The sequence below is a fragment of the Lynx rufus genome, unplaced genomic scaffold (assembly GCF_022079265.1).
Source record: "Lynx rufus isolate CCGP_SWC_20201006 ecotype Redwood Valley unplaced genomic scaffold, mLynRuf1.p SCAF_8, whole genome shotgun sequence".
Classification (NCBI taxonomy): domain Eukaryota; kingdom Metazoa; phylum Chordata; class Mammalia; order Carnivora; family Felidae; genus Lynx; species Lynx rufus.
Window position 1 is genome coordinate 91,663,800 of NW_025814896.1, and position 13,585 is coordinate 91,677,384.

Genomic DNA, 13,585 nt, shown 5'->3' on the forward strand with positions numbered 1-13,585 from the left:
GCGAGAACTTCAGCATTTATATGAACCGCACCTTGCACTGCCTGTTCCTCCAGGCACCCCTAAATCCAAAGAGAAAACTAATTTAGCCAATAGATTGTGAGTGGAAATGATATGTCACTTCTAGGCTGAAGCATAGAAGAGAGAGAGAGAGAGTGAGTGAGAGAGAGTGTCAGAGGGAGAAACAAATGTCTCTTCGTATTCTCTCCCGCCAAGTCACAAATGATGCAGCCACAAGAAGACAAGTCTTGATTACCTTGAATTCCCAAGTGACTGTATAACCCAGGCCACTGCCCAGTCATTTTGGACATGTAGCATGAGTAGGAAATAAATTTTGTTGTATTAGGGCACTAGGGCTTGGGATTAGTTTGTTACTCACCATGATCTAGCTTATCCTGAATAATATAGGAATAAAATATTCTGATATCTGGTAAGGCAGGTTCATCTGGATGTTCATTTCATGCTTTTTAAAATCCATTTGGAACATCACATTTAAATTTTAATATTTTAAGTTCAATTTAAAAATTAAACAAAACACACTGCATCAGTATTCTAATTGGAATTGTCTGGAATTTATCCAATTTTGACAAAACTGAAATTTTTTATATTAATTTTTTAAATCCAAGAACATGGTATGCTTTTCCATTTATTCAAGTCTTATTTATGCCTTTCAAAAAGATTTTATAATTTTGAAAATAGATTTTGTATTAAAATTTGAAAATAAATTTTAAAATAGATCCAATCTTTTGGTTAAATTTCTTTCCATATATTCTGTAGATTTTGTTTCTTTTTTAAATGAACTACTTTTTCCTTTTTTATCCCAGATCAAAGAAAACCCATTGACTTCTGTGTGTATGTATTTGTGTGTATGTATGTATCCTAGTCATTTTACTAAATTTCCTATTTATTTTAGTGCTTTTTATTTGAATTCTTTACATTTTCAATTACATCATTAGCATATTCTTGTCTCACTGAATTTCCTTTACCTTCTAGAACAATGTTAAATTAAAATTGATGATAGCAGATATTTCTGTATAGTTTCTGAATTTAAATTTAGATGACTGTGAATTTTAACGATTTAGGATAGTATTTGTTGTAAAATTTGCTAAATAGTCTTTTATGTTTACTTTCCTTCTACTTTATTTTACCTGGAAGTTTAAATAAGAATGTCTTGTAATTTCTTTTATTTTAAATGTCTTTTTCAGGATGTCTTGCTATGATTGTATAATTTTTTTTCACTAATTTGTTGACATAATGGATTAAATGAATAGATTTCCCAACACTGACTAAACATGGACTCACCCTAGCATTCCTGGCACAAACTCTGCTTAGTCTGAGGCTATGTTATTTCTTTGATATAGTGCTGAATTCAACCTGCTAATGAGTTAACATTTTTTTTTCAACGTTTTTTTTATTTATTTTTGGGACAGACAGAGACAGAGCATGAACGGGGGAGGGGCAGAGAGAGAGGGAGACACAGAATCGGAAACAGGCTCCAGGCTCTGAGCCATCAGCCCAGAGCCTGCCGCGGGGCTCGAACTCACAGACCGTGAGATCGTGACCTGGCTGAAGTCGGACGCTTAACCGACTGCGCCACCCAGGCGCCCCATGAGTTAACATTTTTACACCTGTTTTTCTAGTTGAGATTGATGTAGATATTCTTTTCCTTTTTTTTTTTTTCAGATATTAGTGTTATGCATCAAAAAATGAATTGGGAAGCATCTCATCTCTAACTACAGCAAGAAATAGTAGTCCTTGTCCCTGAACTACCCAGGAACCAGTCAGAAGTGTAAGTCCTTGGGCCAGCACAGAACTACTAAATTAGAATCTGCATTTTTGTAAGACAGGTTATTTGTATGCACATTAAAGTTTGAGGAACTTAAAATAGGTCCAGTGCTTTCCGGATTTCTTAATGATAAGAATCTCTTAGTTACTTGTTAGTAAACATTATCATGTTCCCCTGAAAATTCTCATTTGGTAGTTCTGGGTTGGGACTCAGCAATTTGTGTTTTTACCAAGTACCCTGGGTCAGTCTTCTCTTCAAGCAAGTTTTATAAATATGTTGGCCTTTTACTTTAAACAACATGAAACTAGATGAGTCCTTTCTTCATCTCAAGGAAATTTTCAGCTAGCATGTTTTTGAAATTATTACTTCTTCTCCATCAGTCCTTTTTTCTCCTTTTGAGAGTCTCATTGCTGTCATGCTAGTTCTCCTAGATCCATCCTCTGAATGTTTTAAAATTTATTCCTGCCCCCATTCTCAGATTTGAGTACCCAGGCCCTTCTGTTTTGGTTCTTTCTCCAGGTTCCAATGCTGATCTCCCAGCAAAGCCTAGCCTGTCCAGTTGAACTGTTCTCTTAGCTCAACCCCCACAAAGCCCCAGGGCTCCCTTATGTCCAGCTGTCCTTAAGCTTGAAACCACGTGGCTGATTGGAGAGGACATTGGAGTTGGCTGGGAAAGGGAGGGCAGCTGCGTTCAGGTCCCCATCAACTCTGGCTTCTGAAGACCAGAGTTGTGGATGCAATTGATGTGGATGCAACTGATGTGGATGCATCCCCTTCATCCTCCACAGTGTGCATGAGTTGCTACAATTAGTCACTGGCTCCCATCCTCAGCCATCCTTTTACAAGACAAGCTGGTGTGCATTATATCTCTTGGAAATTAGATTGTTAGTTCCCTGAGAGCAAGAACCACGTTATTCAACTACTCATTTGCTAGAAGTGCCTTCCACACAGTGCATGATCAATACACACGTGTTAGGTTGGATTGAATTGCTTGACAATGGTTGAATTTAGAAGGGTGGTGTGAGGCAGGGAGGCAGCGACAGATTAGGATTCACCAAACTGAAAATCTTCCCAACACAAAACAACAATAAGCATTAATAATAACAACAGGAAGCAGAGGGAGAAAGTAGAGGGTAGCTGGCTCTTAAACAATGTTAACATGGGCCAGTAACAACTGTTCCATGTGCTTTACATATAGTCACTCTATTTGCCAATACCTTTAGCTTTAGCTTTCTTGAATCACTCTGTTTTATTTGTGCATCTATATATACTGTAGCATATAGCATAGATTTTGAGTTTCTTCTCATAAGCCAGGGTAAAAATCATTTTCTTTTAAGTGAGTTAAACCTGTTCATATTTAATGATATGACTAATGTTTGATCTTAATTCTGTTACATTATTTTATGTTATATTCCTTAGTGCTTTTTTTTTTACATTATAGGCAAATGTATATGTTATATTTATGGTCTGTTTGCTTTAAAAATATTAGTGTGTTGTTTAGAAAGATTTTTGTGTGTGTTTTTCCAGTAGCTACCTTTATACTAGTACCTTTTATAATGTTCTTAGCCTCTTTTGGCTCATATAGGCTTCTATTATATGGTTTATCAGCTTTATTTATTTATTTGAAATTTACATGAAATTTATATGAAATTTATTGTCAAATTGGTTTCCATACAACACCTAGTGCTCATCCCAACAGGTGCCCTCCTCAATGCCCATCACCCACCCTCCCCTCCCTCCCACCCCCCCATCAACCCTCAGTTTATTCTCAGTTTTTAAGAGTCTCTTATGGTTTGGCTCTCTCCCTCTTTAACTTTTTTTTTCCTTCCCCTCCCCATGGTCTTCTGTTAAGTTTCTCAGGATCCACATAAGAGTGAAAACAGAAAGAATGAAATATGGCCTTTTGTAGCAACGTGGTTTATCAGCTTTAAATGACATTGTAAGTCTTCTACCTGTTACCCAGGTAGTGATCTATGAGCCTTTCTTATTCAATTGAGCCATACTAACCTGTTGTCTTTGTAGGTAAAATATGGCTGATTATCAGCAATGTCATATGGCTTAATCTGTTAATACTTTTCCCTTTTTATTTTTTGCCTTCTCCTACTTTGGAAAGTTGTGTTATTTCTACTTTGACAACATATTTAACATGTACTCATAATTCTTTGACATGTATCTTCACTTTTTGTTTTGGTCTTAGGTCTATAATGAAATATATTTAGTGGTCACTATCAGTCCTTTTGCTGAAATTTCTGCATTAATCTTTAGGTTGAAAGAAGCTCATTCTGTAGTGAGTTCTTCAGAAAGAGTTCATAGGTAGAGTTTTGCATTGTTAAGGCTGTTTTCTGTCGCATTCACACTGGAAGTTTAGCTTCAGTGTGTATGTATATTTTTTACTTTGAAATAAATGTAAAAATGACACATACTCCTTGGCACCTTTTACAGACTTCTATGATTTTACAGACACAAAATTTTCACAGGGCTTTGTATACCTCTCATTTCTTAAAGAAAATCACTATTTTCTATTACTGGAGAATATTTTCAGATCTGTTAAGTTGTTCTAACTGTTTAAGTATTTCTGTTCTGTTACTGGAGAATATTTTAGGAGAAAAGTTAAAGACCATCTAATACTTGAAATGAAAATGTGTACCATTATTTATCTTTTAAATACAATTTCATTGAAGTATGTATCTATTCAGAAAAGGACACACATCATAAGTGCAGAACTCAATAAATCACAGAAAGTAAACATATCTGTGATACACTACCTAAGGGAAAAATATTCTATTACCAGCATGACAGAGACCCCCTTATACCCTCTCCAAAGGTAACCACTACCATAGCTTCTAAAACTGTGGATTCAATTTGCATGTTTTTGAATTTTAAATTAATGGAATTATGCCTAGCTTCTTTCATCCACATTACAATTGTGAGATTCATTAATGTTGTTTGTAACAGGAGTTCGTTTTTATTGCCATATGACATTCCATTGTTTGAAAATACTAGTTTATTCATTTACTGTTGATGGACACTTGATTAGTTTTTGTTTCTGGCAATAAAAACAACCTCACTATTTTTTAAGCACATGTTCATGCATTTTTGTTGGCAATATGCCTGGGAATACAATTACTGGGTCACAGGTTTGCATATGCTCAGCTTTAGTAGATACTAACAAACACATAGTTGCTTGTGACAGCTACACTCCCACAGCAACACACATGAGTTTTCCAGCTGCTCCACATCCTTGCAGATAAATGGTATTGTCAGTCTTCTTAATCTCTGCCATTCTGACAAGTGGGCTATGCATCATGGGTACCCCACTGTGGTTTTAGTTTGTGTTTTATTCATGAATGAAAGAATGTGGTGGAGCACCTTTTCATACAATTTTTGGAAAGTGTCCATTCTGGTTTGCTCATTTTTTTAAAAAATTAGTTTCTCTCTCTTACTGATTTGTAAGAACTCTTATGTGAAATAGGTCCTTTGTCAGTTATATGTATTGCAAATCTTTTTGTATTCTGTAGTTTTCTTTATGATGGCCAGAAATTCCTAAAATTAATGTATCCCAATTTATCACCTTTCCCCCTCTTTTTAGTCAATGCTTTTCGTGCTTTAAGAAATCTTTGCTTACCCCAAGATCATGAAGATGTTCTTATGTTATCTTCCATTAACTTGATTGATCTAGATCTATAAGCTACTTGGAATTGATTAATATGAATGGTATGAAGTAGAGGGTTAAGATTCATTTTCATCTTCATTGATATTGAATTGTCCTAGAACAGTTTACCTAAAAGAATGTTCTTTCTCACTGTTTTCAGTGGTGCCTCTGCCATAAATCAAGTAATTCTGTATGTGAAAGTCTATTTTTGGATTCTCTATTTTGTTCAATTGGCCTTTTGAATATCCTTGCCCCAGCACCACTATAGGTCTATGATAAGCTGTCTTGTAATCCAGCAGTATAAGTTCTCAATTTTTTTTTTCTTCAAAGTTGTCCTGGCCATTCTTATAGCCCATTTGCATTTGCACACAAATTTTGGAATTTATCAGTTTTTACCAAAAAAACCAACTCTGCTGCAATTTAAATTGGGATTGTTTTGGATATCTAGATTAATTTGGAAAGGATTTACATCTTTACGATATTGAACATTCCAAGCCAAGAATGTAGTGTATCTCTAATTAATTAGATCTTCTTAATGTTTCTCAATTAAGTTTCATAATTTCCAGTAGGGAGGTCTTCCACATCTTTCATTGGCTATATTGCTAGATGTTTGATCACTCTGATGCTGTTATAAGTGGAAATTTTTCAAATTTTACTTTCTAAATGCTGCTGTATATAGATATACAATTGATCTTTGTGTTTTTATTTTATATTTATAACTCTGATAAATTCATTCATTAATTCTTAGGTTTAATTTTGAAATCCTCTGGAATTTCTATGAATACAGTCACTGAAAGGAATAAATACAGTTTTAATTCTGTCAGGTTTTGCTTCATATATTTTGACATGGCTATATTATTAGGTGCAGACAAATTTAAGATAAATATGTATATATTTCTGTTAACTTCACCCCTTTGTCATTATGAAATACACCTCTTCATCTCCATTAACATTTCCTTCCTTTGAATCTACATTGTCTGATATTGGTATTGCTGTGCCTTTATTTTGGTTAGTATTTGCAGAATATATTTTATATTTTAGTTGCAGAATCTTCATTTATTTCTTTCATGGTTTCCAGTTCTCCACTGAAAATTTCCATCTTGTTATTTAATATCTTAAACACATTAGTATAATATCTTTAATGTCCATGTTTGATAATTATAATATTTTGATATCCTGGGGGTTTGTTTATGCTGTCTATTTTTCTCTTGATTTTTGGTCAGTTTTTGTATTTTTTGCATGCTTAATTATTTTCATTGTATGACATAAAAGGTGTCTGCAAAATTATAGAGCTAATTTTAGGCATTGGATAATGTTATATTCCCCCAGACAGGAGTTATTTCTGCTCCTGGCGTGTGGTTAGAATGACTTTAATCCAATCAGGGCTTGAGCTGATTGAAAGTGACAGTTTGGTCTTTGTGAGGTCTGGTCTATTCTCCGTTCATCATCACTCCTTGAGTAATGTTTTTTGGGAGTCCACGCTGAATCCTTGGACATTTACAAGGGCCCTTCCTTCTTTGTGGGCACTGAAGTCCATTTGTGTGGGTATTCCTTTATTTTAAAAAATTTTTTAGTATAATTGACATGCAATGTTATATTAGTTTCAGGTGTACAACACAGTGATTCAACAATTTTATACATTATGCTGTGTTTACGACAAATATAGCTACCATCTGTACCCATATATCTCTATATCAATATCATTGATTATATTCTTTATGTGACTTAAACATTTCATAATTGAAGCCTGTATCTCCCACTCCCCTTCACCCATTTTGCCCAACCCCCCATTTTTTGTCTTGTCAACACCATGAAACTACTAACACCTCTGCTCAGTTCATCAGCCTCTTAACCACTGCTTAAGGAAAGGCAAAAGCTTTGAGGGAGAAGGGTCAAGGTGATTGGTGGGAGAGGGAGGCAGCTACTGGGCAATGGGCAGTGCCTATTTAACAAGTATGGCAGTGTTTCAACTTTTTAAAGTTAATTGACTTTATATTTTAGAGACATTTTCGGTCTTTTATTTAAAAAAATGATCAGCATATACAGAAAGTACCTATATACTCTGTCCTGCCACCATTGTTATTAGCCTTAATAGTGCACAGCAGCTAAGTAGCTGCTCTGATTTTTTGCCAGTGCCCCTGTCTCATGGGAGAGGAGCCCAGAGAAGCTCAAAGTTTTAGGGTCCTTATCTGTTCCCACCCTGATGACTTTTGGCTTCTATCTGCTTGTCTGAGGTGACAAGCTGGCACTAGTAAGCACATAGGTAAGGGGTATTTTGTCAGTGAATATCTATGAAGAGAATTGATCCCCCACTTTAGAGCCAAAATTCTATCCTATAGACATGGTGTCAAATCATGCTGACAGACGCGTGCCTGCGGAACCATGGGCATTTTATTCCTTTCATCTTCCTAATACAGTGTTACTGGCAGTAGTTTAAAAAAAAAATTAAAAAGGAAGGCTTGTGAGGATCAGCTAATGCCTCCACTGGAGCCTGAGCTAAGCAAAGCATAAAAAGCCCTCATATTCCTCTTCCTACTAGCCTCCAAAAAGGGGAAAACATTTCTGACTTAATTTCCTAAGGATTGATCCTGCTTGGACCTGATGCCTGTCTCAGATTTAAAAAGAACTTTGTAATATTGAAATATTGCCTCACAAATATCCCTTGAGTTAAACTTCCACAGAGCCCTTTAGTTTAGAACTTTACAGGGGCCTTAACTATCAATAGTAGTTAAGACATGGACAGAAGGTAATAGCAGAAATCTTTTCTGGGACAGTTCCCACTCTTACCTGGACTACTATTATACTTAATATATTTCATAAAGTCTAGATAAAACTGGCATTGGTCAAGGATAATTTCAAAGAAATTTCAACCAGGTGATTTAGGACTTTTGCCTGTCTAATGTCTTTCTGTGTGCCATCAAGTAGTTTTTTCATCGACCACCTTCTTCATTAAGCATTAAAATTGAGAGGGGCTCTGGAGTTCTTCAGACACCTTCTTAAATGGATAAAAGCTTTCCAGGAAAATGCAGGCTATTTTTTCCCTTGTCTTCAAGACCCATGTGCATCTGGTGTATCTACTCTGAAATAGTAACACAGTGAACTGCTTGCTTCTTATCAAATAACCCAGTACATCTTGTACCACAGGGTGCTCTGTAATCATCAATATTAATCATATAATTAAAAGCATGGTATTCTACATACATCCAACTGTTTCTTCTTTCTCACAACCACAATGGGAAGGCCCATGGTCTGTTGGTTTTGGTAATGATCCAGTTAAACATCAGTTCTTAATATGATTCCTCGGATCATTAATTGTCAATAGATCTTCCCTTGAATGCTTGAGTCATTTAGTTTTATGGTGTGCAGGTTGACTTGAACACACCCCATACCACATTCTTGTGGAGAAAATTGTCTTGCTACTGCTCTAAGCACTTTGTTTCCATCTCTCCTTCACATCTCAGAAACTGAAAGCTCATCAAAGTTAAATCTGTCTGAAGTCTGTTCATGGAATTTTCTAGAACAGTACTTGGGATGAAAGTGATTTGGGAGTTATTTTATTTCCTGCTTGTCTCCATGTTCTAGTATGAAGACTACTGTGATTAATGGAGAACATAATGAGATATCCCATCTTCCACCGCCTTTAAAGGTATTAGTGTTTGCTCCAACTAAGGCTTTTTCTCTCCTACCAATTCCATGCACTATGAAAATATATAACAGCTGGCTCTATAATCTGTTCAATGAATTTCAACCTCATCTGTGATTAATAATCATCTTTGGTTTGCTCCACAAATATCTGAGTGCCAGACTCTATGATACATATGGTAAATAAAGTATGATCCCTGTCCTCAACAAAGGGGCAAATAAATAGCAAAGACAATATAGCATGATAAGCACCATGTTCAAAAAGCATGGAGCATATAAAAAGAGGACCTGCCCCAGGGCTGGGGAGTCAGAGCAGAGTCACAAGGGGAGTGACATCTGAGCTAGCTAGATCATGCTATACTAACAAACAGTCTCTATGTCCCAAATAAAATAAAATTTTATTTCTTGCTTTTGCAGGAAGTATTTCCTAGGTCAAAACTAGTCACATGGTTGTACCAAGCTGCAAGGTAGTCACCATGTGCCCAGAAAGAAGAAATGTAAAATAGAATTTTTGACTGCATAACATTGTCTCTGCCACAATTGATCCTTCTGGTCATCATATATTCATTTCATTTTTCCTTCCACACACAGAATACACTGCCCAAGGAAGTTAATTCATTATCCCATCCAGTTAGAGCACCAAGCTGCAAGGTAGTTACCATGTACCTAAAAAGAAGAAATGTAAAATAGAATTTTTGAATGCATAGTATTGTCTCTGGCACAGTTGATCCTTCTGGTCACCACATATTCATTTCATTCTTCCTCTCACACACAGAACACACTCCTGAAGGGAGTTAATTCAGTATCCCATCCAGTTAGAGCATCAAACTGGATAGAGGATCTCTGGATAAATCAGGTATGAATGTGGATTCCATTGGTCTGGAGACATATGAACTAAAAATAGACAAATATCTGTGTTTTCACCCTACACCCTATATGCAATTATAAAATTGGATAGGAGAAACCATAATCATAACATTCTCATTTGGAAAGGAGAAAATAAGAAACATGCAGTCATCACTACTCAATGGCAAGTCTAAAAAATCCTGCTTTGCGGACCTTATGGAGTTCCTCCAACCTAGGATGGTGGTTCCAACCAGGAGCAATTTTGCAACAGAGAACATTTGGCAATGTTTGGAGACATTTTTGGTTGTCACAACTGGGGAAGAGACACTACTGGCATTTAGTGGGCAGAGGTCATGGATGCTGTTAATATCCTAAAATGCATAACCCACAACAAAAGCCTACCTGGCCCAAAGGTCAATATTGCCAAGTCTGAGAAACTCTGACCTGGGGGTAAGGAGGATTCCTTGATGAGGCCCTGGTCCTACTCCCAAGTTCCCTATGGCCTGTGGCTCCTAGTTACTGCCTTCCTGGAGCTTCCTCCCTTTTCCATCTTCCTTTATGGCCACATCTAAATTGTGCACCAAGGACTACATCCTCCTTGAGTACTGCACAGTTGTTACTCTTGTGAGATGGCATTCAAGTGTCTTTTTAAGTCTTGAACAACCACAATTTCTTTCTTTTTTCTCAACTGTTGATTTTTTTAAGTTTCTTTATTTATTTTGAGTTGGGGAGGGGCAGAGAGAGAGAGGGAGAGAGAGAATCCTAAGCAGGCTCCACACTGTCAGTGCAGAGCCTGACGTGGGGCTTAATCCCACACACCGTGGAACTATGACCTGAGCTGAAGCCAAGAGTCAGATGCTTAACAGACTGAGCCATTCAGGCACCCCTTGATTACTGATTTCTTAAACAGTTAAGCCTTTTCCAAAACATACCTATTTGATTCTGATCAGTTCTTTATATCTGTACCTATACCTGCAGTACTTGATAAGACATATCTGCTCTTTTTCTTTGCTTTATTATCCCCTAAACTCTCTTAATGGAGACTCTTGAATTTCTATGGAAAGGCTTCACAGTTAATCTGATCTCTGACAAGACTGAATTGTAATGGGCCTTTGCCACTCCAAGACTTTCTTAACACCATCTATTGCTGTTTGGGTATAAAAGAAATTGGCTTTTCTAGTTCTTGCAGGCCATGAATTTTTGTGCTATTTATTCCCTTTCATTTCTGCTTAATCCCTTTCTGATTTCACCTCCTCTTGTAATTCCTTGCCAAACATAGCCAAATAATATTCAACACATATTACTAAGTTTCTTCCTTTCAATGTTTTCCATGAGAGAGGTGCTTGGGTGGCTCAGTTGGTTAAGCGTCCGACTTTGGCTCAGTTCATGATCTGTGAATTCGAGCCTCGTGTCGGGCTCTGTGCTGACAGTTCTGAGCCTCGATTCTGTGCTCTCCCTCTCTCTCTCTCCCTCTCTCCCTGCTTGTGCTCTGTCTCTCTCACTCTCTCAAAAATAAATAAACATTAAAAAATTGAAAAAATTAAGTCAATCGTTTCCTCATATGAGAACCAAAACTCCATTAATCACACAAAAAAATTGACTAAGTATTTTTCCTCTTTATAACATAAATTAACATTTCCTAGCCTTGAGTGTCAATTTTCTTACCTCTGCCACCCATCTGCTAAGCCAATGTGACATATATTAGGTTTTTCTGTGTAGTACCCAATTACTAATACCATTTTCTCTATTAGCCAGAGGATACTAGACCATGCTATGGCAACAGACATTCTCGAAACCTAGTGAGTTAACAAAATGCCTCCTGTTTTTTTGCTCACAAAGCCTGCAGTGAGCTTGGATGACTCTCCTCCTTATGACCACTCAGAGATCCCGCTTCTTCAATCTTACATCTCTGCCTTCTCAATATGAGGTTCTGAGTTTTCCAGGATAGGAGAAGCCAAGAGACATGAGAACCAGACAGAAGCTTTCAACTGCCTCACAATGCATATGACACATATCACTTCTGATCATATTTCATTGGTTAAAGCTGGTAATGTGGCTCCACCTAACATTAATCACTAAGGCTGAGAAGTGTACTTCTCTGTGTGTCCCAGAAGAGGGAATATGAAATTGGACTTGATGAGTACAGAGTATTGTCTCTGCTTAGCTGAGAACTTGAAGGATTAGGAGTCAAGTCAGATGAACAGATGTGAGGAGTATTCTGGGCAGAGGGGATTACCTGTGTGAAAGCCTGGAGGCTAGAAAGAAAGTGAATCATTTCGGAAGTGACAGAAGTGTTCTGTGGTTGAATCTTTGTGAGGGCAATATGGGATGAAGGAGGTGGACGGGAGTAAAGGAAAACCAGCTAGGGGCTGCTATCATGCAAAGCCTTGTAAACCATAGTAAGGAGGAAGGACTTTATCTTATGTCAAAGTGTTATAAGCAGGGGAGTGATAATTTCATAGATACTTATTAGAAAATCATTCTGGCTCCACGGAGTCCAGAAAAGATTGGAGTGTGTAAGACGTGAGACAGGGATCCAGTTAAGACATTGTTGCGGCAGTCCAGGCAGTTTCTGTGAGGGAGCGTGTTTTTAGATGAGATTTACATTTAAATCAGTGGACTCTGAGTAAAGCAGATTGACCTCCATAATGTGGGTAGGGGTCATCTAATCAGTTGAAGGCCTGAGTAGAATAAAAAACAGATATCCTCCAAGCAAGAGGGAATTCTACAGCTGATGGCTTTTGGACTTGAATTGCAACACCAGCCATTTCCTAGGTCTCTAGCCTGCTGGTACATCCTGCAGATTTTGGACTTGCCAGTCTCCATAATCATGTGAGCCAGTGCTTTAAAATCTTTCAACAGATAGCTAGGTAGCTAGATAATAGATAGTATACCTATATATATTAATTTATATAAGTGTATAAACATCCTATTGGTTCTATTTCTGTGGAAAGCTCTGAGTAATACATATACTAACCATGTAACCTAGTAATTCTACCCCTTGGGATATACCAGAGAAAGACAAGCAGATGAGTACCATTCTTGTACACATACAAGAATGTTAATAGTAACATTGTTCACATTTGCTAGCATTGTTCATATTTGTCCTATACTATAACTACATAAATGTACAACAGTAGAATATATACACAAATTGTGCTGTGGGCGTACAATGGAATGATACACAGTGAATGAATGGAATGAATAGAATGAATGAAGGCACACACAAAAACATGAATGAATCTTATGAACATAACACTGAATGGAAAGAAAGCAAGATACAAAAAACTATACATGATAAACTCCATCCATATACATTTCAAAAACAAACAAAAGTAAATTATAATTTTAAGGATGCATACTTAAGTGGTAACACTATAAAGAAGCTAAAAAAGAAGCAATTACCAAAAAATGCTAGAGATTAGTTATTTTTAGGGGATATAAAAAGAAACATATAGGAGACTTCTGAGTGCTGGCAATGTATTTCTTGTCCTGGGTGGCGGTTATGTGAATCTTCACTCATAATTATTCAATATACCATTCATTTATGTTTAAAGCATTTTATATATATTTTCCCTATAATGTAAAAAAGTTTTTAAGAGAAATCTACTTATGATACTTTTCTGAAATGCTCCCCATTTTTTTTTTCAATCAGAGGGTGT